Source organism: Lithobates pipiens, unplaced genomic scaffold (genome assembly GCF_037356315.1).
Source record: "Lithobates pipiens isolate NorthernLeopardFrog02 unplaced genomic scaffold, aLitPip1_a1.2 Scaffold_25, whole genome shotgun sequence".
In the NCBI taxonomy this organism is placed as follows: domain Eukaryota; kingdom Metazoa; phylum Chordata; class Amphibia; order Anura; family Ranidae; genus Lithobates; species Lithobates pipiens.
In genome coordinates, this window is record NW_027507787.1 from 17,293,430 (window position 1) to 17,319,977 (window position 26,548).

The following is a 26,548-nucleotide window of genomic DNA, read 5'->3' on the forward strand; positions in this document are numbered from 1 at the left end:
CATATATCAAACTGATTATTGTATTTGCAAAAAGGATCCATATTGGATTCAAAGTGGAAACACACACACGCACACGCACACGCACACACACACACGCACATACACACACATAATAAAGAAGCTTGCAGCCATATAGAATTGATGAAAATTGCCAATGCTTTTTTCAGTAGTTATCACTCTGAGAAATGAGATGGGCCGAGAAGATAAATGATACTGTAATGCAATAGGCTTGTGTGCATAAAAGAAAACATTTTCTGGAAACGCATTATTCCTTGCTAATGAGGAAGACAAGTGGGAAAGTTGACTAGTGAAAAAAACTAAATGAACCATCTGTAAATGTGTTTGGCACATGCTTTGCCTGTGGTTCCTAAAGCACAGAGACAGAAATTGTCCTGCGGCTCTCATTGATGCAACCATTAGATGTTATTTAGAGTCTGCAGTGGGTCACAGTGAGACTTGCTCCTGATTCCAGGATGACATCAGGGGACTGAATATTTGGCCGCTGTTCATAATAGATGTTATGATTATGTCAGAGAATCCTCTCTGCGAATATAGTCTATATAGTTTAATTGGTAACTGCATACTAGAAAGCACACCTAGTATCTGATATAAATGCATTTGTGCTAAGTAAAGTAGGAGTGCAATATCAACCAATATTTATTATTAGAGAGATTACAGCACTTGTCCTGTCAATGCTTTGATTTTCCTTTCTCATGATAAGATCGACCCCATATTTGTTCAGGCAGCATCCAAGGTCAAGATCTGCTTCGAGGCTGGCCCATAGATCATCGTCATGTAAATTCCGGTACCTATTCAGTGCTGTAGCTTCCATCAGGTTCTTTAACATTCAACACTTCCAGGAGTATGCCTGCTGCATGCTTTTATTTTCATAGTGATGGGTTCAACCAGACAAAACTTTGGGTTGTCAATGTCATAATGCAATAGTTGCTACTCTGTGTAACTGGTCTATCAGTCAGCATAATGCCATTTTCCTGGCCTTATACTGATTAGTAGGGGGATCCTAAAATCTGAAGGCAGTTTTTTTTTGTTTTGTTTTTTTGGGGTATTGTGTGACCTGGTTAAAGCCCTTGTATTTTTTTTTTTTTCTCCAGTTCGTGTCTCTTTCACATCTTTTCTTAATACACGGCAAGAAGTTATAGGAGATCTCCCCAAAGCCAATGAAATCTGATTTAGACTATTGTTGGAAAAAACTATCCTCAATATAAGGCTGCTTTGGCATGGGCTGACCCGATCAGACCATCCATTGACTTCTATGGAGCAGCAAATGTAAACAGTCATGCGTTTGTTTACACACACCAACATCTGATCCGATCCTGTCCGCTAAACACAGACGCATGTGGGATCAGATGACAGTTGAATGTATACTAACAGGCGGTCCATTTACACCCGACCACCCATGGAGGAAAGCGGGCTGTGTCTGTGTCCACTCTGCATAAGCGGAATAGACATGGACCTGTCATTTCCCTGCTCAGTGGAGATCACCGGGCAGACCACCCACTGAGCAGGTGGATCCTCTGGCAAAGTCCGACCTCTGTGTAAAACCTCTTAAGATATTTCCACTTCTTCCCAGTGAAAACTCATAATTTTCGATTTTCTCTCCCTTTCCATCAAAGTACTAATGCTGATGGGGACCAATAAAGAAGGTGAATCCACCCAGCAAGAACACTGACAGCAAAAGTATTATTATATTTAATTTGCTATTCTTTTTGACATCCTTCTGTTTTTTTTCTTCTATTATTACCCCTAAAGTTCCAACACTGCAATTCTGGTAGCTGTGGACCTAGAGTAGTCTTCTGCAATTTGTTTTATTTCATTTTCAATACTTGGTGTACTGGAAACTACACATGCAAACTAATATAATTTGCAGCATCACTTACCTCTTTTTATTATTATACAGGATTTATATAGCGCTAACAGTTTGCACAGCACTTTACAACATGAGGGCAGACAGTACAGGAAAGCCCCTTTCAAACATGCTCTCTGATCAGGTCCGCTTGTCAGATTTTCATACAGACCTGGTTGGTCACTCCATTCACCTCTATGGAGCGACAGATGTCGGCTGTGATATGTCCACTGACATCTGCCGCAATCTGATCTGGTCCGAAAAATCCAGGCTGGAAACCCTATTTTCCATCCGTCTGGCGGATCGGAGGGGATCAGATGAAAACGGACAGGTGGTCCATTTTTTTTTCATCTGATCTCCCATAAAGGACAGCGGGGCTCTGACAGGTCCATCCCTGCACAGTGAGTGGAGATGGCCCTGTCATCCGCGGAGATCAATCTCCCGCTGAGTAAAGCGGAGTCCCTCAAAACGGAAGAGCCCTGTGTGAAAGGACCTTACAATACAATTCAATACAGGAGGAATCATAGGGCTCTGCTTGTTAGAGCTAGTAATCTAGATTTCTAGGATACAATCTAGAATTATTATTATTATTAAACAGGGTTGTTGCATTATGCACAGTGTTTATAATCTAAAGGGAGATAATACAGATACATAATGCAATGTAGGATATTGGCAGACTAACAATTTTCAACTCTCATATTTTTTTCTTCTTTCTAATACAGATACAATACATATCAATACAAGATGGTTAGGAGGGCTCTGATCATGAGAGCTTGCAATCTAACTGAGCAATAAACCACTGACGGAGATTCTCACCCTTCCCTAATCTAAAACTAGAAATACTTTTGGCTCTAGCTACACTTTAGTGATTTATTATTGCAGGGGATTTCACAATCATTATCAAGACAGACTGGATATAAAAAAAAATGTAATTTATTTGTATTGTTGTTATAAAGTAGAGTTTGCTGCCTTGTATGGCACAGCCTGGATTCTTTCTCAATTGGAGAAATACTCTGGAATCTAGTTGTTTGAAAAGCTTTACACATTTCCGGGGATTAGGCCGAGCAACCACAATGAGCTTTCTTTATAGAACATATGGTGATTCCAAACATTAACTGTCCTGTTGCAGATTCAAGGATGGCTAATGGCCAGTAACCATGCTAAGACTGCTGATATATACATCTGCTGAAGCTGGAACGTTCCACTTTGCTGTGGTTTCTTAATGACTAATATTCGGTTTAGAAGTGAAGTTGCTGGATGAACTTTATATTGTGGGCTTGGGTGGAACAAACTTCCTGAGCTGATAACTGTAAGTAATTAGGGACAAAATGTGAGAGTTCATGGTACATCCTAACATAACCAATTCTATCTATTCTTTATACAGCTTACTGCAGATTTTTAAGAATATGATGAAAGTAAGTTGTCGGTAGTGACTTTTGAACTCCTGTTTTGCATCAGTAACTTTCTAATTAGTAAAGCAGAGATTTGGTGATATATGCATCTGCAAAGCAATAGCATACTATACAATATTTTATCTTTAATGTTACCTTTTTAGAGCTCATGCACATTGGGCATTTAGTGTTTATTATTATAGGCGTGTAAATAGTGTTGATAGTTTACACCAGGGGTCTCAAACTGGCGGTCTTCTACAAGTTCCATGAGGAACTGCAAGGCTGACAGTTACAAGCATGACTTCCACAGGCAGAGGCATGATGGGACTTTTAGTTTCCCAACAGCTAGCAGTGCCGGGACAAGTTTATCCAGCACCCAGGGCAAAGACGCCAAACTGTGCCCCCCTTTCCATTAGGTTTACGGTCTGGGTGCCCCCTACCCGTGCAATTAACCATTGCGCCAGGGGCAGCCCCTCCTGCCCACCCCTTGTCCCGGCCCTGACAGCTGGAGGGCCCCAGTTTGAGATGCCTGGTTTACAGTGCTTTACATATACACTATATTACCAAAAGTATTGGGAGGCCTACTTAAACAGCATCCTAGTCTTAGTCCGTAGGGCTCAATATTGAGTTGGTCCACCCTTTGCCGCTATAACAGCTTCTTCGGGAAGGCTGTCCACAAGGTTTAGGAGAGCGTCTATGGGAATGTTTAACCATAGACCATTGTTTGTGCAGTGGTGCGCAGTCATTTTGGAACAGGAAGGGGCCATCCTCATACTGTTCCCATAAAATTGGGAGCATGAAATTGTCCAAAATGTCTTGGTATGCTGAGGCCTCAAAAGTTCCCTTCACTGGAACGAAGGAGCCAAGCCCAGCCTCTGAAAAACAACCCCACACAATAATCCCCCCTCCACCAAATGATTTGGACCAATGCACAAAGCAAGGTCCATAAAGACATGGACGAGCGAGTTTGGTGTGGAAAAACTTGAGAGTTTTGACCTCAACCCGATAGAACATCTTTAGGACGAGTTAGAGCGGAGACTACAAGTCAGGACTTCTTGTCCACATCAGTGCCTGACCTCGCCGCTTCTGGAAGAATGGTCAAACATTTCCATAGACAAACTCCTAAAGCTTGTGGACAGCCTTTCCAGAAGAGTTGAAGCTGTTATAGCTGCAAAGGGTGGGCCAACTCAATATTGAACCCTACGGACTGAGACTGGGATGACATTAAAGTTCATGTGCGTGTAAAGGCAGGTGTCCCAATACTTTTGATAATATAGCGTTTATTGTACATTCACATTAGTCCCTGCCCTCAAAGAGCTTACAGTCTAAGGTCCCTAACTCACATTACACAATACACATACTAGGGCCAATGTTAGCCAGGAGCCAATTAATCTACCAGAATGTCTTTGGAGTGTGGGAGGAAACACACGGAGAACATTGCAAACATGCAGAGAATGCAGTGGATTTCAGCTGATGACCCTAGTGATGCCAGGCAGAAATGTTAACCACTTAGCCAAAGTTATGACCGATCATATACTACTTGTGTTTCAGGCATTCTCCCTTGAGCGCATACTGCCCTGAATGTTTGTAACGCTAAGACCCCTTTCACACCAGGGCGTTTTGCAGGCGCTATAGCCTGCAATCCGCCCTAAAGAAGCTGCACCATTGTCTGTAGTGTGAAAGCCACGAAGGCTTTCACACTACAGCGGTGCGCTGGCAGGACGTCAGAAAAAAGTCCTGCCAGCAGCTTCTTTGGAGCGCTGAAGGAGCGGTGTGTTTACCGCTCCTCCACCGCTGCTACCCATTGAAATGGGGCAGCGCTGAAATACCGCCGGCAAAACGCCACTATTTGCAGCGTATTGCCGGCGGTTTTAACCCTTTCGCGGCTGCTAGCGGGGGGTAAAAGTGCCCCGCTAGTGCCGGAAATGCGCCGCAAATCCGGCGGTAAAACGCCGCTAAAAATAGCGGCGTTTTACCGCCGACGCAATAGGCGGTGTGGTGTGAAAGGGGTCTAAGTGCACTGTCTAGCCACATTCAGCTGCAGCAGCTATCAGCCTTCTCATAGGGTTTTGCTGGATACACAGCAAAACCCTATGAGAGGCTGACAGCTGCTGCAGCTGGTACATTCAACCTGCCCATTAATGGTTCAAATCTCTGTTGGTTCCTGCTGAACCGGCCAAGATTTGAATCGTGTATGGCCAGTCTGCTGGAATTTAATCAGCCAGTTGTTATGAAAGGCATTCTAGTTTCCATCACAAAGTGGCAATCATTTCCTGATAAAGCCATCTGCAGATGCAGGGTGGTAGACATTTCCTGTTAGGCTGGGTTCACACTGCTGCGGCTACAAGAATCAGATGTGATTCGCACCGCACTGCAATGCAAATCACATCCGATCTCTGTGCGATGCGAGTTCAGCCATACAGATAGTATGGCTGAATTCGCATCGCACCCGCCCCAAACTCGTACAGGACCCTTTTTTTGGTCCGCAGCAGAATCGGATCGCATGGGTGTTCACACCATGCGATCCAATTCCTGTCCGAGTTTGCAGATCACACTGCGATTTGCGAACTGATCTGGGGGTGTCATTAACATTTCACTGACACTCCCAGCAGTTCGCATAGGGCAGTGTGAACTGCCGCCGGGAGGCATGCGATTCGGGAACCCGCCGCGGATTCGCGGCGTTCCCGCATCGCTGCAATGTGAACCTAGCCTTAGTATGGAGTTGCTTTTTAATTTTATGTGTAGCAAACATGAAAACCTGGTTCTAGCGGTTCAGTTGCGCAGAGAAGCCTTTTACACAAACTTCAAAGGTTCTTATCAGCAAAGTTTGTTATCTTCTTGTTTGAGGTTCAAAGCTGAGGTCTTTGAAGTCCAGGAAACACGCTGCCTCTGGCATACTGTATTACTGGCTGCCTTCATTTAGGGGTTGATGCTGTTTTCATTATTTTATTCCCTTTTGTAGGGGCTAAGGTGAAATCCGCTACATTATTAATCTCAAAACAGGTGTGTGAGTGTATTACAAGACAAATCCCAGTTGAGGTTTGTAAAATCCACATGGAGTATATTTACCCACGTGTGGCGTATTCAGGATTTTCAATGTTCATGGTAATTTCCTGTGGCACCAAGGCATTTATTGATTTAGCAGGAGAACGTGTATGTCTTTATGCATATTCGCATAATAATACTCGGTATACTATACACAGCACACTCTGCTTTTATCTAAATGTAGGATTTTTTTTCGTCATTTTGTTCATCTCATGTTGTTCACTGACTTTTATTTATTTATTTTTTTTTTATTTTTTTTTTATATATATGAAAATTATAATAAATATATTTTCAACACTAAATGTAGGATTTTTTCTGAAGTTTTTACAGACACAACTCTCCTGTGATTTTTCTAATTTTTTAGCCTATAATTACTATTGTTTTTATTTTTATAATGTATTTATTGGCTTTCTATGTATGTTGTGTAATGTGTGTGTTTTTTTTTTTTTTTTTTTTTTTTTTTAAGTGATGTCTTTCACACAAATGGCTGACGAGAGGGGAGGTGAAAGACGGGCAGCTACGCTGTAGTTTTATCGCCTTCCAACTACCCAGCTAAAGTTTAAAATACAACCAGAGGGGGATGTTCACATGCCACAGCCATGATGCTTTGTTTCAGCTGTGGCAAATTTAACATGGCATGTTTATTTGACAAGCAAAAGCACCTGTCAAAGTCGACCATTCAAGTCAATAGGGGCACGTCACAAGCCAAATGTTTGGGATGTGGTGCATTAACCTCATTGTAAATTTCCATTTGGGGAATAAAAGAAAAAAAATGCTTTATCCTTTGGATACTATATTACATAGCTTACCTCTATGCGGATTGTATGTTGACAATGTTACATTTATTCTTAACTTGCCTTCTGATTTATGTTATTTAATTTTTGTATTGTAATGGTTACACATTGTTACTGTGACCTGGACTTGCCTGTTGTGGGTTAAATAAAATATTTGAAAAAAATTAATAAATAACAAAAAAAAAAAGTAATTCAGGAGGCATCGGGCCCTGAACCTGCATTCACTATATCTGGTCTCCCACAGTACACAGAACATGGAAATGCAATTATTTTAGTAAATATAAACTGCTAAATACCTTTTCTCATCAGCAGTATATAGCAGTCTTGTGACTTCTATCAGTGTATGTTTTATGCTTGTAGAAGGAGCTTTCATTGTACTCTGACTGTCCTATGAGTCTGTGTGCCCCCTGACACTGTCTGGACAGTGCTGATTGGCCCTGTGCTGATCACACGCACCCTTCCAAGAGAAAAAAAAAAACTCTATAGCAATACACACCCAACTGAGTATGTGCAGACTGCCCCCAAAGGCTCTATCGCAGGGATCTGCAATTAGCGGACCTCCAGCTGTTGCAAAACTACAAGTCCCATCATGCCTCTGCCTTTGGGTGTCATGCTTGTGGCTGTCAGAGTCTTGCTATGCCTCATGGGATTTGTAGTTCTGCAACAGCTGGAGGTCCGCTAATTGCATATCCCTGTTCTATCTTATCAGGAGATGGATTGGGGACAGTGGAAGAAGGGAAGGATCAGAGAAGATGGGATCAAACGGCCTTTTTACACAAAGCGGAGTGTTTAACCCCTTAGGTTCCATGGTGAGTATAACAAGCATGTTTTGCTGCATATACAGACTGATTTTACTGTTGTGGGTTTAGGAACACTTTAACGTAATTCTATACTTGGTGGGATGGATGGATAAAACAGCTGAAAATATTACTTTTGCTAGAAGCAATGTTGCTTTGGGTTCCTTTGCTGCCCATGTCTGAAGGGGAGTTAAAGCTTGGATTTAATAATCCTATCCTTTAGTACAGATTATGTGGAACATATGGCTAATGCTTTGCAGCAGCTATAGGGAAGGGGTTCATTAGTGTTCTGTTCCAGGTTTCTGTCAGTTTTTATGTCAATTTTTTAATACACTCTAAAAATATTAATTATCAAAGACCGTTGTAGTTAAGTTTTATATAGTGTATCCTATAAAACATGATGTCATTAGGGTGATGTGGGTTACACATGAGGCACACCTTCCTCTTCACAAAATCAAAATCTTGTATTTAGTGCTCGTTTATCACGGGGAAATTTTTTTGATATTCAGAACTTTGGGATATTTAATCTCAATGGAAATCTGTACCCGCATCACAGGTTAAAAAAAAAAAAACTCCCCCAAGTCTGGATTGTTTAAAAAAAGAATTTGTCCTGTACAGACAGCTCTGATTGATATCAAAGCAGTCGGTACCCTTTTTTTGAAAAGCTTTACACTGTTGTTTTTGAGGCCTTTCCTTATTTGAAGTTCTTCCTATGAGTGCCTTTGTGGATATGCCAAAATAACCGAAACAATGAAAACACCTGGGGAATGTTTTCAGTCTCACCCTAGTGGGCAATGTGTACACACCTAGTCTGTAGACCGGACTTCTTGGAGAAAAATATCCATTTCCTAGTCTTGTTTTCTTGTGTACTTTAATCTGTGGCCAAATGTAACATTCTCTATTCCATGTTGGCCAATTTAAAAGTTAAAGGTAAACTCTAGGCAAATCAGATCAGGTTGGTTTAATCATGCTCTATATTTAAATGCATATATTAATGACAGTAATTGCTTTATTTATTTTTGTTTAGTATTCACTTTACAAATGTTTGCATTACCTTTCTCAGGCCTGCACCAGCCCTTCTTAGTGCTACTCTTCGCCTTAGCTTCTGTTTGGGGCGCACGCACAATTTATACATTTTTTTTTAAATAAAAGGCCATTTTAACCACTTGCCGACCGCCGCACGACGATATACGTCGACAGAATGGCACGGGCAGGCATATGGGCGTACCTGTACTTCCCTGCCTTCCCGCGGGTGGGGGGCCCTATCGGGCCTCCCCCGGTGCCTGCGGCGGTCGGTATTCGTTCGGGAGCGATCCGGGATGAGGGGGCGGCCATTCATTCATGGCCACCCCCTCGCGATCGCTCCCGACGAATGGAAATGCTCCGTGACATCACTTCCTCTCCTGTAATGTAAACACAGGCAGAGGAAGTGATGTAATCTCTCCTCCGTGTCTGTATTTTTCGTTCCGGCACCGAGGAGAGAGGATCGGTGAGTTGCACCAACACGACACTACACAGTAGAACATGCCAGGCACACTCGCACCCCCCCCATTCACCCCCCCAATTACCCCTGCCCCCCCCCAGTCACAGTGACACCAATTGCATTTTTTATTTTTTTTTGCATTGGTGTCATTTGTGACTGTAATAACTGTTAGGGCAGTTAGGGTTAGCCCCCTTTAGTTCTAATGTACCCCCCTAACCCCCCCAATAAAGGTTTAACCCCGTGATCACCCCCCGTCGCCAGTGTCACTAAGGCTGGGTTCACATTGCAGCGGTTTATGAGAACGGATGTGATTCGCACCGCACTGCAGTGCAAATCACATCCGATCTCTGTGCGATTCGAGTTCAGCCATACAGATAGTATGGCTGAATTCGCGCCGCAAACTCGCACGGGGCCCTTTTTTTGGTCCGCAGCAGAATCGGATCGCATGGGTGTTCACACCATGCGATCCGAGTTTGCAGATCGCACTGCGATATGCGAACTGATCTGGGCGTGTCATTAACATTTCACTGACACTCCCAGCAGTTCGCATAGGGCAGTGTGAACTGCCGCCGGGAAGCATGCGATGCGGGAACCCGCCGCGGATTCGTGGCGTTCCTGCATCGCTCCAGTGTGAACCCAGCCTAATAAGCGATCGTTTTTCTGATCGCTGTATTAGTGTCACAGGTGACGCTAGTTAGGCAGGTAGGTATTTAGGTTCGCCGCAGCTTTTTATAGCGCCAGCGACCCCCATATACTACCGCATAAAGCCCCCTAGTTAACCCTTTCACCAGTGATCACCATATAACTGTTACAGGTGACGCTGGTTGGTTAGTTATTTTTTATAGTTTCAGGGCACCCGCCATTTATTACCTAGTCTCACTAGTGTACCCCTAAATTTAGGGGTGTCTACTTTCCAAAATGGGGTCATTTGGGGGGGGTTTGTGCCATCTTGGCATTTTATGGCCTTCAAAACTGTAACGCCCTTAGAAAGCCTGAAGGCGGTGCTTGGTTTTCGGGGCCCCGTACGCGGCTAGGCTCCCAAAAAGTCCCACATATGTGGTATCCCCGTACTCAGGAGAAGCAGCAGAACTTATTTTGGGGTGTCATTTCACATATGCCCATAGCATGTGTGAGCAATATATCATTTAGTGACAACTTTGTGAAAAATAAATAAAAATAAATAAAAGTTTGTAATTTTCCCGCAACTTGTGCCAAATATAAAATATTCCATGGACTCAACATGCCTCTCAGCAAATAGCTTGGGGTGTCTACTTTCTAAAATGGGGTCATTTGTGGGGGTTTTGTGCCATATTGGCATTTTATGGCCTTCAAAACTGTGATAGGTAGTGAGGAGTGAAATTACAAATGTATGCCCTTAGAAATCCTGAAGGCGGTGCTTGGCTTTCGGGGCCCCGTACGCGGCTAGGCTTCCAAAAAGTCGACCACATGTGGTATCCCCGTACTCAGGAGAAGCAGCAGAATGTATTTTGGGGTACAATTCCACATATAACCATGGCATGTGTGAGCAATATATCATTTAGTGACAACTTTGTGTAAAAAAAAATAAAATTTTTTTTTGTCATTATTCAATCGCTTGAGGCAAAAAAATAAAATATTCAATGGGCTCAACATGCCACTTATCAATTTCCTTAGGGTATCTACTTTCCAAAATGGGGTCATTTGGGGGGGGGGGTTTGTACTGCCCTGCCATTTTAGCACCTCAAGAATTGAGATAGGCAGTCATAAACTAAAAGCTGCGTAAATTCCAGAAAACGTACCTTAGTTTGTAGATGTGACAACTTTTGCGCAAACCAATAAATATACAGTTATTGACTTTTTTTTTTACCAAAGACATGTGGCTGAATAAATTTTGGCCTAAATGTATGACTAAAATTGAGTTTATTGGATTTTTCTAATAACAAAAAGTAGAAAATATCATTTTTTTTCAAAATTTGCGGTCTTTTTACATTTATATCGCAAAAAATAAAAATCGCAGAGTCAGTCAAATACCTTTAAAAGAAAGCTCTATTTGTGGGAAAAAAAGGACGCATATTTTGTTTGGGTACAACATTGCATGACCGCGCAATTACCAGTTAAAGCAGCGCAGTGCCAAATTGTAAAAAGACCTCTGGTCATTGACCAGCAAAATGGTCCGGTCTGAAAGTGGTTAAGGTCAGTTGATACATAAGGTAATAGCTGTGGGGGATGAGCTGATGGAGAGAATAAAACAGTGTATTAGAAGCAAGATGGGCTTCTTTAAAGGGGAGGGTTTTCAGGGATCGTCTAAAGATGGATAGATTAGGAGGCAGTTTGACAGATCGGGGTAGGGAGTTCCAAAGGATGGGAGAAGCTCTGGAGATGGCTATAGGAGGAGATGACAAGGGAGCTAGAGAGCAGGAGGTCTTGGGAGGACTGAAGAGTGCAGCTTGGTTGATATTTTGAAATCAGGCTAGTGATGTAGCTGGGGGCAGAGCTGTGGATGGCTTTGTAATTTCTTGTTAGTACTTTGAATTATATTTCTTGAATGAGTGGAAGTCAGTGGAGGGGTTGGCAGAGAGGGATGGAGGACAACGAACAGTTGCTAAGGTACCTGAGTCTTGCAGCAGCATTCATGATTGACTGAAGGGGGGGGGGGGGATAGCCTATGTAAAGGTAATCCAAAAAGTAGAGAGTGACTTCGAAGCTTGGTGGTGTCATTGGTTAAGGCCGTATCTGGAGATGTTGCAGAGGTTAAGGTGGCATGATTTGGACAGGGATTGGATGTTGGCCTGAAAGGACAGTTCAGAGTCCAGGGTTACCCCTAGCACCCTGCCATGTGGGGGCAGGTTGATAATTGCGCCATTGATCTTGACAGAGAAGTCAGGGGAAGAGGTACATAGGGGAGAAAGTATTATGAGCTTGGTTTTAGATAAATTGAGTTTGCGGAAGTGGTGTTACATCCAGGCTGATATGTCTGTTAGTATGAACAAGGGATACTGGTAGACAGCGCTCTATGGACTGGATGTAGAGGTGGTGAAAAAGTAAAGGCAATGTTTTATTCCATCAATAACAAAGTCATGAATAAGCAATTAAAATAAAAAGAACCAACGATGCCACTGTGGAACCAAGGGCATTAACGGCTTTACACCATCTGAATGGCCAGCTAGTAGAGCATGGAGTGGCGCCAATGTCCATGCTGTGTGGAGATGGAAACTTGGTCCGGGGAAAAGACACCTGTTTGCTGAAGGCAAAGACACAGGCGTGTGCCGACTTGGCTTGCGTGTATGTGCCCAAAACGAGCCATCACAGCTACAGGCTAGCCTGCGTTTCACGCTAGTTCACGGGCTTCAATCCTTCCTTCACACATCCAGCTTTGTGCTGCAGGTCATCCTGGCGCACCCGCACCTTCAGCTTGGCTCCGGTCCTGCTTCCTGGTTGGCTTTCCCTTACGACAAGTTATCAGCAAGATATCCCCAAGCAGTGACACTGGATCCTCCAGCTTGGTTCCTGAATTGCCACACACCATCCCGCATTCTGCATCAGTGTAATCCCCTGCACATGCCTGTGCCTCTGCCTTCAGCCATCAGGTGTCTTTTCCTGGGACCAAGTTTCCATCACTCACAGCATGGACATGGGTGCCTCGTCATGCTCCACCACCTGGCAATTCAGATGGTGTTAACCCATTAACCTTCCTGGCGGTACGATTATTTTGGATTTTAGGTGCTAAAAGTGGTACCATTATTTTGCATGAAAATTTGGCGTTTTATATTGTAGTCCTGTAATTCTTAGCAATAACTCACTTAAATCTGTCCAAACCAGAGTCTAGCAGACATCCCGGGTATGATAAAGTTTGAAAAATGAAATCATAAATTATAATATAATAAATAATTATACATAATTATACCAAATAATAATATAACAATAATAAAAATTATTCAATAATGTAATCAAATCAAAAACACTGAAATTTGCTCAGTTGCAGAATTTTCACTGTCATTACTTTTCAATATTTAATGACGGATCTCCCCACAAATTGCTATCGCTCAATTCTGCAAGTGATTACAATTTATTATCGCTGTTTTCTAGCTGGTCTAAAATCATTTTTGATGTAAAGGGACAATTTTGGTTGCTATGGACAATCTCCAGTTTCCAGGCATAAAGAACAGTTTTTATATTATAAAACTGCATGCAGGATACTGGGCAGACCACTAGGGACAAAGGGGATGTGAAATAATTACATACAGCAATGTAATCTGTAAGATTACATTATACTGTATGTATAGTGAGTGTTTCACTTTTTGAATTTGGCGCCGATCTCCGTCCCCGTGCGTCGCAACGCTCGCAGGGCACGGAGACCGGCGATGTGATGAATCGAGCGAGACACGGCTCGCTCGTACAGCACGGGGACATCGCTGGATCTGAGGGAGAAGGTAAGTAAACCTCCTCCTGGATCCAGCGATGCAGTCCCGAGTCTGGCTCGGGGTTACCGCTTTTGGTATAAAAATTCCACCCCCAGCCAGACTTGGGAATACCGCCAGGGGGGTTAATACCCTTGGTTCCACCATGGTTTTGCCTCTTTTTATTTTTATTGCTTATCGATGACTTTGTTATTGATGGAATAAAACATTGCCTTTACTTATGGCTTAATTGACTTTGAGCGCTTTCTACCAGTATCCCTTATTGAATGAAATGAATGAATGAAATACTTGTATAGCGCACAATGCGAACTGAATCGATTCATGCTACATTCTTCCACATGTTTTTTTTTTTTTGTCAGCTGCACTGGCTCTGGGTAAGTCATAACTTTTCTGGTTGCTGCATATCGCCGTATGACCCACAGTTTTTTTTTAGCTCTTAAGGAACTATGCTTCTTTCTTTTGATATGTCTGTTAGTAAATCAGTGATTCGTGAGGAGACTGATGGGGTGAGCTGTGGGGTAGAGAGATCTGCTGTATTGGCTAGATGTTTCTTCTGCACATATCTGTCAATCAATTTTCTCTATTTCTCATGCATACACTCGCACATGCATACTAGGAGCAATTAAAAAAGAAATCGGGAACTAGCTAAATTATCGGCATGTTTTTGGGGTGTGGGAGGAAACCAGAGTACTTGATAGAATTCCGTGCAAGCGCAGGGAGAACATGTAAGCGCCAATACAAGATTAGAACTAAAGACTCCACTGCAGGCATCTAAAGTAAATAAATGCCTGAAATAAATGGTCACTCTAATCTGATGTTAGATAAGTGCTTAATGAACCATTGGCTGCGTTCCTCCCTGGTTAAAATCATGGTCTGCCCAGTATTAACTTAAGTAGAATAGACCATGCCCATGTAAGCCCCACTTCAGAACCCAAACATTAGGATTTGGGAGATCTGCTTCTGTAGTGACCCGGGGACGTGTAGCCTTAATATTCAGTTTCCATTGCACAATTTGTAGATTGTCACACTGTGAAAACCAGCCAAGCTCCCAGCTCTCTGCTCCTGAAACTACCTATCATTATACTGATGGGTAATTTTCTACTTTAAAATGAATCTTTATCTCACAGCTGGGAAAGCAGTCCTCAGGCTGGCAATCACACAACCTCTCCCCCTTTATAATTCCCATAAAGGGAGAAATGTGCAGGTGTCATTATTTCCAAATATTTACATGTCACATATTTTAAGACTTTCTATTAATGGAACAATATGCCAATCTCACACGGTGCTCTAGTACAAAACTTTCAGTAACAAACATCATTTTTTTTTTTTTTTTTCCTGATGTAGGAACATGATGCACCTTTCTCCCTGAACATTCATTAGTCATTAGGAATACACTTATGTGTCTATAATGCATTGCAATAATTAGAAATGTGACCCTTTCACTTTGTGCAGCTTTACAAGTAAACTTCATGCAACTTTACAAGTAAACCAAGGTGAGTCCAAGTCTAGTATTTAAAACGGGGAGGTCATACTCAAGTTTATTGTGGGCTGCATAAGCAGCATGGTTGCTCTCAAAGGGCCAGTTGTATCCGGGGTGCACTAAGTACAGAGTGCAGGGTTCAGGATTGCATTGCGTACAGAGTGCAGGGTTCAGGATTGCATTGCGTACAGAGTGCAGGGTTCAGGATTGCATTGCGTACAGAGTGCAGGGTTCAGGATTGCATTGCGTACAGAGTGCAGGGTTCAGGATTGCATTGCGTACAGAGTGCAGGGTTCAGGATTGCATTGCGTACAGAGTGCAGGGTTCAGGATTGCATTGCGTACAGAGTGCAGGGTTCAGGATTGCATTGCGTACAGAGTGCAGAGTTCAGGCTTATGCTAAGTACAGAGTGCAGAGTTCAGGCTAATGCTACGTACAGAGTGCAGAGTTCAGGCTTATGCTATGTACAGAGTGCAGAGTTCAGGCTAATGCTACGTACAGAGTGCAGAGTTCAGGCTAATGCTACGTACAGAGTGCAGAGTTCAGGCTAATGCTACGTACAGAGTGCAGAGTTCAGGCTAATGCTACGTACAGAGTGCAGAGTTCAGGCTAATGCTACGTACAGAGTGCAGAGTTCAGGCTAATGCTACGTACAGAGTGCAGAGTTCAGGCTAATGCTACGTACAGAGTGCAGAGTTCAGGCTAATGCTACGTACAGAGTGCAGAGTTCAGGCTAATGCTACGTACAGAGTGCAGAGTTCAGGCTAATGCTACGTACAGAGTGCAGAGTTCAGGCTAATGCTACGTACAGAGTGCAGAGTTCAGGCTAATGCTACGTACAGAGTGCAGAGTTCAGGCTAATGCTACGTACAGAGTGCAGAGTTCAGGCTAATGCTACGTACAGAGTGCAGAGTTCAGGCTAATGCTACGTACAGAGTGCAGAGTTCAGGCTAATGCTACGTACAGAGTGCAGAGTTCAGGCTAATGCTACGTACAGAGTGCAGAGTTCAGGCTAATGCTACGTACAGAGTGCAGAGTTCAGGCTAATGCTACGTACAGAGTGCAGAGTTCAGGCTAATGCTACGTACAGAGTGCAGAGTTCAGGCTAATGCTACGTACAGAGTGCAGAGTTCAGGCTAATGCTACGTACAGAGTGCAGAGTTCAGGCTAATGCTACGTACAGAGTGCAGAGTTCAGGCTAATGCTACGTACAGAGTGCAGAGTTCAGGCTAATGCTACGTACAGAGTGCAGAGTTCAGGCTAATGCTACGTACAGAGTGCAGAGTTCAGGCTAATGCTACGTACAGAGTGCAGAGTTCAGGCTAATGCTACGTACAGAGTGCAGAGTTCAGGCTAATGCTACGTACAGAGTGCAGAGTTCAGGCTAATGCTACGTACAGAGTGCAGAGTTCAGGCTAATGCTACGTACAGAGTGCAGAGTTCAGGCTAATGCTACGTACAGAGTGCAGAGTTCAGGCTTATGCTACGTACAGAGTGCAGAGTTCAGGCTTATGCTACGTACAGAGTGCAGAGTTCAGGCTAATGCTACGTACAGAGTGCAGAGTTCAGGCTAATGCTACGTACAGAGTGCAGAGTTCAGGCTAATGCTACGTACAGAGTGCAGAGTTCAGGCTTATGCTACGTACAGAGTGCAGAGTTCAGGCTTATGCTACGTACAGAGTGCAGAGTTCAGGCTTATGCTACGTACAGAGTGCAGAGTTCAGGCTTATGCTACGTACAGAGTGCAGAGTTCAGGCTTATGCTACGTACAGAGTGCAGAGTTCAGGCTTATGCTACGTACAGAGTGCAGAGTTTAAAAGTGCTTTACGTACAGAGTGCAGAGTTTAAAAGTGCTTTACGTACAGAGTGCAGAGTTTAAAAGTGCTTTACGTACAGAGTGCAGAGTTTAAAAGTGCTTTACGTACAGAGTGCAGAGTTTAAAAGTGCTTTACGTACACAGTGCAGAGTTTAAAAGTGCTTTACGTACACAGTGCCAAGTTTAGGAGCGTGTGTTGCACCCACGCGGTGCAGCGTTCGGGAGTGTGTTGTGCACGCACACAGTGCAGCGTTCGGTTGTGCGTGCACACAATACAGTTAGAGTTCAGGTGTGCATTACATGCAGAGTTCAGGGAATCACAGAATGCAGGGAATTAGGGGTGGGCCATGTTCAGTTTACAACCCCAACCCCCCCCCCCTCTTCCCCAAAGCTGCCTCAAAACTTTACTCTCTCCTACCTGGCCCAGCTCTGGTACTTCCCTGTGTAGTAAGTTTGTCTACCTTTTGTATTTGGCTCCAATAACTCCATGTGTCTGCAGCTCTGTCTTGCAGGGAGATCATTCTCTCACTCAGATTCTGGCAGTCTGTCCCCACCATGAGCGTGTGCAGGGTTCTGTTAGATACCGGAGCCTCTGAGAGAAAAAGTGTCCCTTGTAAACACCAAAGTCTTTTATTTTATATATTATTTTTATTTTTTTACACATGCAGCATTGTGTAATGTTATATTGCAACATTGTGTAAAGTTTCTGTTAAAATAACAGATCCCAGTTTCCCTTTATTAAGCTGAATATCACAGTTCCTATCTCTGTCACAACTTCCACACCACCCACCTTAGTCTTTAGCTGCCAGCTATGTATAAATAGAGATGCTGCTGATTAATTAACCTTTTACTCTAGTAAATGGAAATATGTAGCTGGAGTAGTTTGAGTAAGGCCAGGTGGCCAGTGCAGACACATTGCAGTAATGCATTATGTAAAACTTCCTTCAGAAAATTGTTACACTTGAATGAAGTGCTGATAAATGCATGTACCATCGTATTAGGGATGCACCGAATGGTTTTTTTTTGTGCCGAAACCGATACGGAAAATGAAAAATACACTAGGCCGAAAACCGATACCGAAACAGCACCGATACCGAAAATGACTGTTTTTAAAAAATATTTTTATACAGGAGGTGGTCAGAGACTGAGGACATGGTTCAGGAGGTGGTCAGAGACTGGGGACATGGTACAGGAGGTGGTCAGAGACTGGGGACATGGTACAGGAGGTGGTCAGAGACTGGGGACATGGTACAGGAGGTGGTCAGAGACTGAGGACATGGTTCAGGAGGTGGTCAGAGACTGGGGACATGGTACAGGAGGTGGTCAGAGACTGGGGACATGGTACAGGAGGTGGTCAGAGACTGGGGACATGGTACAGGAGGTGGTCAGAGACTGGGGACATGGTACAGGAGGTGGTCAGAGACTGGGGACATGGTACAGGAGGTGGTCAGAGACTGGGGACATGGTACAGGAGGTGGTCAGAGACTGGGGACATGGTACAGGAGGTGGTCAGAGGCTGGCGACATGGTACAGGAGGTGGTCAGAGGCTGGCGGCATGGTACAGGAGGTGGTCAGAGGCTGGCGGCATGGTACAGGAGGTGGTCAGAGACTGGCGGCATGGTACAGGAGGTGGTCAGAGACTGGTGGCATGGTACAGGAGGTGGTCAGAGACTGGCGGCATGGTACAGGAGGTGGTCAGAGACTGGCGGCATGGTACAGGAGGTGGTCAGAGACTGGCGGCATGGTACAGGAGGTGGTCAGAGATTGGCGGCATGGTACAGGAGAGGGTCAGAGATTGGCGGCATGGTACAGGAGAGGGTCAGAGACTGGCGACATGGTATAGGAGAGGGTCAGAGACTGGCGACATGATAAAAGAGATCAGTGTGTTGTCCCCTGTGCTGCCAGTGTGTTTGTCCCCTGTGCAGCCAGTGATGCAGCGAAGAGAGAGGAGAGCCGCCTCCGCCGTCTGGTTCAATAGAGCGCCGGGAACATCACAGCTTTAATTTCAATAGCTGTGTGTTCCCCATCGTGCGCCATCGCATACAGCCCCTCCCCCTTGTCCGGGGAACTGTGATAGACAGATCACCCGTCCAATCTGGAAGGGTAATCTGTCTATCACAGTTCCCCGGACAAGGTGGGGGGGGGGGCTGTATGCGACGGGGAACACACAGCTATTGAAATTAAAGCTGTGATGTTCCCGGCACTCTACTGAGCCAGGCGGCGGAGGCAGCTCTCCTGCGTTATATAGATCTCCCATGATGGGCAGCACCAGGGGCGGGGGCGGGCTCTGCCCCGCCCAGGCCCCGCCCTATTTTCGGCTTAATTATCGGCCGTTTTTTCCTTTCGGCAAAATGCCGAAAAGGGCATTTTCGGCCGATATGTTTCGGCGTCCGAAATTTTGGTGCATCCCTACATAGTATAGTGTTAGTTTTGGGAAGCGGGTGTACCAGTATGCTCTCAGAGCAGATATGTCTTTTTATAATGGATACTATGCAGGAATTTGTGCTGCCTAAAGTTCACAGTAGTTATGGTATTCATGCATTGCCCTCCCTAGAGCATGTACCAAAATCCCAATCAAACAGCCCCTCTGCAACCCATAATTTTTAGGTACTATTAAACTATATCTGACCCAAAAGCTGTATAAAATATATATATTATTTAAATACAGTACTTTACAAAAGTCTTATGCCAGCCATAGACCCTTTGGATCTCAGCCAGTTCAGTTGGAACCGGATGTGATTCGAACCGTATATGGCCAGGCTGAATGTACCAAGTTGATTGACTGATCAACTTTGGTACAACCAGCCTGCCGGATTTGACTTGCGATAATCGCAAGTGGCTGGTAGAGCTGCTAGCAATAATCTCTGTCTTAAGCCTCACAATCCCATCCCACCCCACCCCCACTGGGAGAACACAATGGCTCGGCAGGAGGGATTCTTGCACCAATGATATCATTTTTGATTGGCAAATTTATTTTCTGCAACCCGTGCGGGAGTGCCGTCATCGCGGCTCAGCCATTCAAGCTGCCGGATTTCTTTCCTGCAACCCATGCGGGAGTGTCGTCATCGCGGCTCAGCATTCAAGCTGCCTGAGCCCCGTGAACCCAGAAGGACGACCGGATGATTATTGGTGGCGAACCAAAGACAACCCGAAATACAGGCAAGAAACAAACACTGCTCGGAAAATAAATGTTTAATAGGCTTTACTGAATTCTTTGTTTTTGACCATGGTTTGTTAATGGAACACATAATAAAGAGATATTCGCTCTTAAAGCAGCCATTGATCTCACTTGCCCATGTGCTCCAAAGAAATGGCATACCGGTGGCATTTTATCAGAGTGCTGTGCCGTGGCCGTGACTCCCATGTGCATGCGCAGGAGTGACGTCATCACGGCTCAGCCATTCAAGCTGGAACGAAGACAGGGTAAAGCTGGAAGCCCTGTCATTGGTGACAGCACACCGCTAAAGGGCTTCTTTCTAAGGTAAGTATTTTGTAATGGTCTCTACATTATGCAATTACCTTGCAGTGGATTTTCAATTTTTTTTTTCAATGCCTCAGTTTACTACCGCTTTAAATAAGTTGGGTGGAGAAACACCATTTACTTTATAGGACTGCTTGACATTTTGTTTGTGTACAATCCCCACCCTCTACAGATATGTGAAGAGATTAGTGGACTTTCTACTTTCATAGAAAATAATATGTTCATTTGTTCAAGGCCTGATGGTAGCTGTGTGTCAGTTTTTTTTTATTAATCAGACCCGTTGCAGCCTTGGTTATTTGGCCATTCAGTGTACACTAAAGCTCGGTTCACACTATTGCGAATTGAATGAGGCTTCTCCACGTCCAATTCGCTATAGCAGGAGATTGTGAATGGCTCTCTATGGAGGCGGTTCACATATCTCCATTGCGGCTCCGGTATGAATTTGCACAGCTGTGCATCTTTTGGTCTGTTTCAGGTCTGAATTTAGTCCAAAATTCGGGCTGAAATCGGACCTGAAACGGTGAACCAGGACGCACAGGACCCCCTCGGTATTGGGTGTCAACCGAGCCTAAAATTCATCCACACCTGTGATATTATAGCCTTAAATGGGCTATAATATCACACACTAAACTTTTTAAATAACTTTCTCACACTATATATGTAATCTAAACATAGCATAGCCCCATTTAATATTTACATTTTGATATTAAATGAGTTATGACTTCCCTTATCTAGCTTGTAGGTATGTTAATAAATTGTTAAAGTGGACTGAATCTCTAAGGGCTAGTTTAAATCCATCTGAGATTACACTTCTATACCAGTGTAAGCTTGAAATAGAAAACCACAATTGGATCTCTGATCTCGTTTTATTGGAGTAGACTTGAAAGTGAGAAAATGGAAAATGAAAAAATGAAATGTGATGTGACCTCCAGGAGCAAGAAATGTACAAAGCATGTGGATTATGACGTTTGTTATAAACTGAACATAACTAGTGAAAGAGAGGTGGGGGAAAACTTTTATTAAACTAGAACTACAGGAAAAAAAAAATTCTCTATACTTTGCATTTTTAAACCCTCGTACACATGATCTAATTTTACGCAGACAAAACGTCAGACTTCTGTCCAAAGGGTGTTGGCCAGAAACTTGTCTTGCATACAAACGGCAAAGAATTATCGCCAACAAACGCGAACGTAGTGACGTATTAGACGTACTACGAGACTACAAAGAGTAAGTTCAATTGTCATGCGCCACCCTTTGGGTTCCTTCTGCTAATTTCCTGTTAGTAGAAGTTTGGTGAGTGTTAATTTGCCCTTTTTTTTTCGTGCTTTTCATTTCACGCTTTTCAGTTAGTTTCTGGACGAATGAACTGAACTGAATGTTGCAGAATCGGAGGCGATAACGTGTTATTTATTACTGGCCTTGGAGTTATTGCTTTGACCTAAGTCCAGTCCAGGAACAAGAGGAGGAGGATTTCTTGGACCAAAAATTGGTTGCTTTATTAATCTTGACCAATATTTTTTGGTTGAATAATGATTTTATTTGGTATATTTTCTATAGTTTGGGATGCATAGAATTAACTTTTTTGGTTAAGTTCTATTGGCAGATAGCATATCTGATTTTCTTGGTTTTGTTTTTTTAATGCACAATAAAAAAAATTGTGGAGAATAGTACTTGCCTACGTGTTTTACTTCAAATGACAGTTTGGGAGTAGGCAGTTAAGTTTTAAAAAAATACAATGTAAAATGAACAAGGAATACCAACATAGTTGTATTTTTGATCTTAAAAACTACGGGATAATGGTGTTGTGCTAACTTGCGCCAAAAACAAAACAAGCATAATAATATTCTTGATATCACTAGAGAAAAAAAAGCCTTTAAAAATGTGTTTGCAACAACTCCATCAGTATTGCCAGCAAAACAGCTTCATTATTATCCCATTAAAGAAGAAGAGAATTGTGTGCTGCATTTCAAGATTTCATAATTTGCCGAGTCACGAATATTAATTAATTACGCCGATAAATACGGTAAGTCACCAGCATAACCAAATCCAAAGTACAAATGCACCCCCAGCTGGGGTATCCATCCTATTCTTTGGGAAACCCTGATTTACTGTTTGGATATATTAAATCTAGTATATCCGCCATATATTTGGCCACTGTATGGACAGTTTAATTATAAAGCCAACATCATTGGTATTTTAGCATATCATAAGGGCTGAAACAACTTCCCATGGTTTACATTCTTTCAGTGCCTGTTGATAGTATAAAATCAGCTCATCTCCAGGAGGAAAAGCTTGCTCTTTCTCACAGCCTTTCTGGCAGCAGTATTGCTGGTCTCAGTACATTTGCGCTCCCTTGTCATAAATTGTTTTCCCTTTCACATATAGTAATAGCATGAGATATATGTACCAGTCTCTGCCAGGTTTGCCTTGCTCTCCCACCGCTTTCTTTCCCAGATGTGGCTGAAAAAGCTATTTTCATCTCTGTCCAGCAGCCCTCTCACTATTCCTTGGAAAAAAATAAAATGAGCAAAAAACGTACAATGATGAATGAATTCAGGGAAATTGCTGGGTATTGTAGGTTATATTAAAGAGTCCAATGTCTAAGCTGATTGCTATTCGAAACCATACAAATACGCTGAACTTGGTCATTGAGGGTGCCGACATAATTATGTTTGTTTTATATAGCGTTTTAATTCTTCTAAATGCAGCTCATTAATGCTGCATTAAACAATGACATCATTACGGCAGTCCATATCTAGTGTCCAATGATGTTTAGTGAGCTGATAAGGTGCCTTCTTATGAATGACTTGGCTTCGAAGCTTGCATTGTCTACTGTAAACATCAAGTTGGTAGGGAGCCAGCGTATAGACCAAAGACAACCAAAAGACTGGCAAGAAACAAACACTGCTCTTATAAATGTTTAATAGGCCTTACTTTAATACATTTTGTCCATGGTTTGTTAAAAGAACACATATACTGAAAGCCAGTGCCAGGACCAGGTTCAGCATGGACTGGAAAAATTTTGATCCGTCTATGGCTCTTCCTCTATTAACCACTTGAGATCCGGGCCATAGCCGAATGACGGCTACAACGTGGACCTCAATTTCTGGAAGGCCATCATAGGATGTCCTCCCCGTGCACGCTCCCTGCAGGGTGCGCGGGGAGTTCGCTGTGATCACTGAGACTTGGGTGATCACCGATCCGAGTAAGGGGGCGGTCCTGGCCCCTTACCATGTGATCAGCTGTCAGCCAATGACAGCTGATCACATGATGTAAACAAAAGCTTGGTATTTGTTTTTTTTTTTTTCTCACGCTGACAGCGTGAGGAGAAAAAAAAAAGTCGATCACTGGCTTATATTAGAGGGACATTGGTCCCGAAGAGGAAGCATCACAGGCACCTCATCTGTGCCAATCAGTACCCCCTGCCAGTGCCACCTGTTATTGCCACCTGCCAGTGCCCACAGTGCCAACTATCAATGCCCACAAGTGGCACCTATCAATGCTCACTAGTGGTGCCAATCAGTGCCACCTATCAGTGTAAGCAGTCAGTGCCCATCACTGCCACCCATCAGTGCCTATCACTGCCACCTATCGGTGACCATCACTGCTGCCTCATCAGGGTACATCAATGAAGGAAAGAAAATGACTTGTTTGCAAAATTTTTTGACAAAATATAAAAAAAAAAAAATATATATATATATATATTATATATATATCATTTTTTATTTTTTTTATTCAGTCTTTTTCAATTTTTTTTAACAAAAAATAAAAACTGCAGAGGTGATCAAATACCACCAAAGAAAGCTATATTTGTAATGAAAAAAGTTAAAAATGTCATTTGGGTACGGTGTTGTATGGCCACACAATTGTCATTCAAACTGCATCAGCGCTGAAAGCTGAAAATTGGTCTGGACAGGAAGGGGGTTTAAGTGGCCAGTAAGCAAGTGGTTAAGGGAGTCGACCTAGTGATTAACTCCCCTCAAATGAGACTGTTGGTAAATTTGTGTTCGTTCGGCCCACGCAGCCGACTAGCTGCAGCTATGATCAGTGTATTCTGGCAGTGGAGAAGTCCTGCAGTCAGAATACAATAGCACATACCTTGAATACCATTACCTCAAATGTGTGGATGGGAAAAATCCAGTTTTTAAAATAGAAAAATGAACCATCTATGGCAAACAGTGTTACTAAAAACCACAAAAGTAAAATCAATCGGTATGCGCAATAAAGTATGCTTGTTATATTCACTGTGGAACCTAAGGGGTTACCCTCTGCATTGTGTAAAAAGGCTGTTTGATCCGGTCTTCTCTGATCCTCCCCTTCTTCCACAGTCCCCAATCCATCTGCTGATAGTACAGAGCCTTGAGGGCACTCTGCACATGCTCAGTTTGGTGTGTATTGCTAGAGTTATTTAGTTATTTTCTTGAGGGGGTGTGTGTGATTAGCACAGGGCCAATCATCACCGTTCAGACAGAGGGTTAGGGGTCATGCATCCTCGTAGGACAGTCAGATATGAATGAAAACTCCTCCTACAAGCTTTAACCAGTGCTCGGCCAGACATATATAGAAGTCATAAGACTGCTATAAACTGCTGCTGATGATAAAAGGTATTTAGCAGTTTATATTTACTAAAATAGCATTGCCATGTTCTATGTACTGTGGGAGACTGAGGATATAGTGAATGCAGGGCCATGGGTTTAGTAACACTTTAAGGTTACCATACTTTAGTTCATGGGGGAAGTGTTGCCAAGTGGTTAAATCATTGTGGTTATAATAAGTATGGGGAAATGAAACAGAATCTAATTAAGACAATGGTAACCACAATCAGTTTTTCATCTGGTAACTAGGTCTATGGGGTTGATTTACTAAAACTGAAACCAATCAGCTTCCATATTTCATTAATTTTTTTCCAAAGCTTATTTGAACAAGCTGAAGTTAGAAGCTACTTGGCTACCATGCACAGCTGCACCAGATTTTGCACTTTCCAGTTTTAGTAAATCAACCCCTATGTGTGGCTGAAAAATGCAGCAGCTGAATGCCGTACCAAATAGTACTAACATTTAGCGCCATGTGCACCCAGGGCTGAATGCCCTAGGAACGCAAGTCTGTGTTCCATGCATTTGTCCCTGGGCCCTTATAAACCTAAACCATAGTACCACTCAGTAGGGCGTCCAGCTGCCATATAGGCTTTTCCTGGCTGCTTGTAGCCTGCGCCTTCCTCCCGAATGGAAATGCCAGAATCTCAGAAGGAGGGACTACGTTGGCATGCATTAGGCCTTAGAAGGATCATTTGCTTTAAGGACAACTGTTCCCACAGACAATACCAACCCGCAGGTCTGGAGCATGGTTACGAGTTCATCACCCTGTCTAACAAAAAACAGCTGGATTGGGCTATTGTCATGGTCTGTCTGTGAATGCGTCAATGGAAGGGCTAAATCTATTGCGAGTTTGTAACTGTTTAGTATTTATAAAAGCTTCAGGAGCAGGTCCAGGCTTACATTTCAATCCTAATTTCTTTTATAAATATGCTAAAGGCATACATAATAAAATATTCATGTACATTTTGCCTTCATATTATTTTTCCATTAACTAATTAAAAATGAAAGTAAAGGTCCTTTTAAAGACGAATGAAAATTTTGCGGAGTAGTTAGCGTTCTAGTTATATATTCATAGCATGTGTAGTGAACCTGAACTGAATTCTATGATTGCAGCCCCTCAAGGCACAGTGTAAGTATCCGGTTCACACAGTGCCCTGTACAGGTGAAGCCCTCAGCACTCCCCAGTCACATGTTGCTGCATCTGACTTTTTTTTTTTTATTTATTTATTTTATTACACATTTAAATGACTGTGCCTTAATTCAGTTGCATATAAATGAAAGGCGGAGGCAAGAATAAGGATCTAACCTCCTATTCCATAACCGCAAGTCCCGGTACGTTCTGCTAAGCCACATATTGGCTCATTTACTTTAATTTGACATTCAGCTTAGTAATGGATAAATTCTT

General features: G+C 43.1%; 1 protein-coding gene across 3 annotated transcripts in view; it reads left to right on the forward strand.

Annotated features, from left to right (window-relative positions):
* The window catches only part of SGMS1 (sphingomyelin synthase 1), a 442,300-nt gene that overhangs the window by 279,367 nt on the left and 136,385 nt on the right, over positions 1–26,548 (forward strand). Inside the window, exon 1 of one of the 3 annotated variants that reach the window (XM_077454151.1) lies at positions 26,415–26,475. The exons of the other annotated variants lie outside the window; for them this stretch is intronic. The gene's annotated coding sequence lies outside the window, so the exon portion shown is untranslated. Of the gene's footprint in view, positions 1–26,414; positions 26,476–26,548 lie in introns of those variants that run through there. 3 annotated transcript variants of the gene reach the window in all.